Source organism: Colobus angolensis, unplaced genomic scaffold (genome assembly GCF_000951035.1).
Source record: "Colobus angolensis palliatus isolate OR3802 unplaced genomic scaffold, Cang.pa_1.0 Scaffold251, whole genome shotgun sequence".
NCBI lineage: Eukaryota > Metazoa > Chordata > Mammalia > Primates > Cercopithecidae > Colobus > Colobus angolensis.
In genome coordinates, this window is record NW_012115722.1 from 4002713 (window position 1) to 4007438 (window position 4726).

Below are 4726 nucleotides of genomic sequence, written 5' to 3' on the forward strand. Positions count from 1 at the left end.
ACTTTTCAGTACATGCACAATTATTTATGTATTTATTTATTTACTGAGACAGGGTCTCCCTCTGTCACCCAGGCTGGAGTCCAGTGGCGCAATCTCAGCTCACTGCAACATCTGCCTTCTGGGTTTAAGCAATTCTCCTGCCTCAGCCTCCTGAGTAGCTGGGATTACAGGCATGCCACCACAGTCCGGCTAATTTTTTTATTTTTAGTAGAGATGGGGTTTCACCACATTGGTCCAGCTGGTCTCAAACTCCTGACCCCAGGTAATCCTCCCACCTCAGCCTCCCAAGGTGCTGGGATTACAGGCATGAACCACTATGCCCAGCCACAAATTTTTGTATACACGAAATTAGATCTATTATGATACATAAGTTTTTAATAATCCACATTTTTTCACCTAATCTATTGTGAATTTTTGCTCATGTCCTTAAAAAAGTTACATTCCAGAAGAATCATTAATGATTAATGACTGCACATGGTTAATGGTTACGGTATAGTCTAGCTGTACCATCATTTATACGTTCCTGCACATTTAACTTTTTCAAGTGTGGACCCCTTACAAGCAGTGCTGCTTGGAGTCTGATGGCTAATCTTGGGCACATCTGTGATCATGATTGCCTTAGAAAAATTTCCTAGCAACAGAATTGCTGGGGATGAGGTATGCAAAACATGAAGGCTTTTGAAAAACAAGCAGCTACATGACTCACGATTTGTGCAAAATTGGTTAGGGGTAGCAGGCAGAGAAAGAACCAAAGCAAGAGAAATCGGCATTCTGAGGAGGGGTCTCTGCATGCACCAGACCCAGACACCACGGAAGTGCCACATGGGGAAGGGGCTTCCAAAGCACTGAGCCACCCTGAACGTCAGAGCTGGAAGGGACAACACAGACTCTAATACAATTCTCTGTATTAGGAATGGGGAAACTGAGGCTCAGAGAGGCACCACCCAGGAAGGGGGTGACCTAAGTACTGGAATCTTTCCAACACAGCTGTGTGCTTTGTTTGAGGTGAGCCCTGCTCCGGGAGAAGGGCCCGAGGTGGCAGGCCGAGCGTGGGTATGAAAGTGTAAACCACTTTCCCTCACCTCCCAAGCAGAGGTGAATGGGAGGGCATGAGGAACGCTGAGGAGGCCTCCAGCCGGCCTCACGCAGGTAACAGCAGCAGTAGTGACCCATTTGAGCCCCCACGGTGTGCCAGGTGCTGGTCCCAGGACTTTGGGTCTGTTATCACTGAATCCACACATAAAATGAGCGACAGGGGCGCTGTGGCTTTGTGAGAGATGTTCGCTCTCATTTGCACAGAAAGGAGTTCATGCAAGTCTTTTTATTATTATTACATGTCACTGCAACAGGGTCTTGCAGTGGGGGAGACAGACTGGACTCAACTCCCCACTTATGCAAGTCTTAATCCAAGTGGAATCTCTTCTCTGGATTTCTAGAGTGGCGGGTGAGCGGGGCGGGAAGCCTCTTCTCCATAATGGCACTGGTTCTCACACTTCAGCGTGTGCCCGATTCTCTTGGTGGGAAAAGGGGGAAGTGTTCAAAATGCACATTCCAGGGCCCTCCCTGAGATCTTGATGCTGTCGATTTTGCACAGGGCCTCCAAGACCAAATTCTCTTTTTTAGAGACAGAGTCTTGCTCTGTCGCCCAGGCTGAAGTGCAGCAGTGTGATCATAGCTCACTACAGTCTCCAGTTCCTGGGCTCAACTGATGCTCACGCCTCAGCCTCCCAAGTAGCTAGGACTACAGGAGTGCATCATTACACCTGTCTAATTTTTATTGTTATTGTTATTTTTTGTAGAGACAAGGTCTTGCTGTGTTGCCCAGGCTGGTCTTAAACTCCTGGCCTCAAGCCCTGCCCGCCTCAGCCTCTCAAAGTGCTGGAATTACAGGTGAGCGCCACCACGCCCAGCCAGAGCCTGCATTCTTTTTTTTTTTTTTTAGGCGGAGTCTCGCTCTGTGGCCCAGGCTGGAGTGCAGTGGCCGGATCTCAGCTCACTGCAAGCTCCGCCTCCTGGGTTTACGCCATTCTCCTGCCTCAGCCTCCCCAGTAGCTGGGACTACAGGCGCCCGCCACCTCGCCCGGCTAGTTTTTTGTATTTTTTTAGTAGAGACGGGGTTTCACAGGGTTAGCCAGGATGGTCTCGATCTCCTGACCTCGTGATCCGCCCGTCTCGGCCTCCCAAAGTGCTGGGATTACAGGCTTGAGCCACCGCGCCCGGCAGAGCCTGCATTCTTAAAGGCCCCTGGATGACTACGACGCAGGCTGGTCCAAAGACCCCTCCCTCTCTGGGAAGCACTGAAGACAGTGTGGTTGATTTTCATACTGGGATCCTGACAAAGTAACCTGTACTAAAGTTAGCACAGTAGATATGAGGCTTACACCGAGAAAGGGTCGCTAAAAAAGGGAGGGGACATCAGACCGACATTCCCCCAATAAAGCCACAGATTTGTAATTCATTCATTCCTTTGCAGATTTCAGGACCTCACAACCGACCTTACGACATTCGCCCAGTAGATGGCGCTAGCTCATTTTAAACCCCGTTTGTAGAAGATGCCTGAAAGCTCAAGACAGAGGGAGCGGCAGATACAGAGAAAGGGCAAGACAGAGCCCATTATGAGAGAGGACAGCCCCAAACAGAAATGGCCAACTTAACTAAGCAGCTGTCCCGAAATGACTCAGAGGAAACTTAATCCGTCTTGGATGTAGTGTGTAATCTGGTGTGTTGCCCCGACTGCCACATTGGCTTTCAAAAATCCCTGCTGCCTCCCAAGCCTGGGTTCTTGTTGCCGCTTGGAGTTCGGCAGCTGAGATCTGGGACATCGCCATAACCAGTAATGACCACAAGATGGTGCTGCTGCACTCAGGAGGACAAGATGCCTGAGAAAATCTCAATCTCATAAAACCATCTAAAGACTCAAGAGTGTGCCTTAAAATAGGATCGATCGTGGAAGGAGATGAGAGGCAGAAAGAGACCTGCTGATTAGACTTGCACCCTGTCTCTCAAGTTCATGTTTACGATGTTAGTACTAATGCTGCTGCTGCTGCCACTGGTGGCTGCTGTTTACTGAGGGGCTACGGAGTGCCAGGCACTGTGATAAGCACTTTCCGTGCATGGTTTCATTCAAAGTTCATCAAAGCCCGAGGAGGGGAGTTCTACGATGTCTCCACTTCTGAGAGGAAGCATTATGTGGGGAACTAGAGACTGAGACGTCTTGTGCTTTCTCGAAAGAAATGGGGACAGTGATCTAATTCTGAGCACACGGACAATAGTGAGTGAGACTTCTACGAATAAAAGGCTGAAACAGCCTAGACAACATAGTGAAAGCCCCTCCCTACAAAAATGTAAAAAGTCAGCTCGCGTGGTGGTGTGTACCTGCAGTCCCAACTACTCAGGAGGCTGAGGCGGGAGGTTTGTGGCAGGCACTCATCAAGGTGGTAAGGAAAACAGTTGAAGGGACTAGGGGAAGTCCTGAGGAGCCCACGATGAGCCATGCGGCCAGGGGATCAGTGCTGTGGAGAAAATGAAGCGCGCAGGAGTCTATAAGTGCCTGTAGGTGCGTTTGAGATGATGGCAGAAGTAAACTGGAGCTGGCATCCATGGCTCACAAGAGCCCATTATAAAATTTTCAGGAATTTTGTGAGTCAGTTCTTGGATGGATCTATTATCGAATTATTAAACTACCAAATTATATAAACTTAAAATGAAATTATATTTAAAACAAAGGTAACAAATACTCGCAACTCATTACTTCCTAATTATTTTACATTTTACCATTTTCTAAGCCAAAGGTAAGCAAACTGTTTCTGGGAAGGGCCATTTAATAACTGTGTGAGCCATAAGGGTTCAGTCAAAACTATTTGACTCAGCCATTGTAGCACAAAAGCACTGATAATATAGACTGAACATCTCTAATCTGAAAATCTTAAATGCTCCCTAATCCAAATATCTGAAATGCTCCAAAATCCAAAACTTCTTGAGCACCAACATGACACTCAAAGAAAACGCTCGTTGGAGCATTTTTGATCTTGGATTTCTGGATTAGGGATGCTCATCCGGTACTGCAAACATTCCCAAATCCAAAAACATGTGAAACCTGAAACACTTCTGGTCTCAAACATTTCAGATAAGGGATATTCAGCCTGTACTTAGATAAATGATCATGACTGTGTTCCAATCAAATGTGGTTCATAAAATCAGGTGCTGAGCTGGTTTGGTTCATAGGCTGCTGTCTGACACCGTGGTTCGTGCACAGGTATTTATTGTATCTGTATGGTGGAAACGCTATGTACTTGTGTTAATCCCACTACATAAGTCTTCCCTAGTTCCTTCAAAGGTGTCATTTTGGTAGCTTGCAATTGGCCATGGTGGGGGTATTTATACCACCAAATCAGCAGAGTCTACAAACAGGGATGCCTCTCAGCCCCCAAGAGTTGGTTGTTAAACATTTGCCAGCACGCCCCGGCTGATGTGGTCTGTGAAGGCCTCTTTAGGGAGGTGACCTCTGAACAGAAACCTGAAACTGCACTTAGTCCTTCCAACCTGCAGCGGCCCATCCCACCCCCACTGGGCGACCTACAGGGCACAGTTCAGAAATACATCGGAACAAAACAGTCTGAAGTTTGCAGAGATGGCCAGACCCAACAAAACACACATTTGTTTAAAACACAATATATTCCAATGTCATCGCCCCGCCACGCACTAACCCAGGAGCAGCCTCGCCTCT

General features: G+C 47.7%; 1 long non-coding RNA gene across 1 annotated transcript; it reads right to left on the reverse strand.

Annotated features, from left to right (window-relative positions):
* Positions 1–1300: 1300 nt before the first annotated feature.
* LOC105514949 lies at positions 1301–2556 on the reverse strand. Its single transcript, XR_001002246.1, has 2 exons — positions 2422–2556; positions 1301–1513 (listed from the first exon to the last, which is right to left on the reverse strand). It is a non-coding gene; the product is annotated as an uncharacterized LOC105514949 (long non-coding RNA).
* Positions 2557–4726: the final 2170 nt, after the last annotated feature.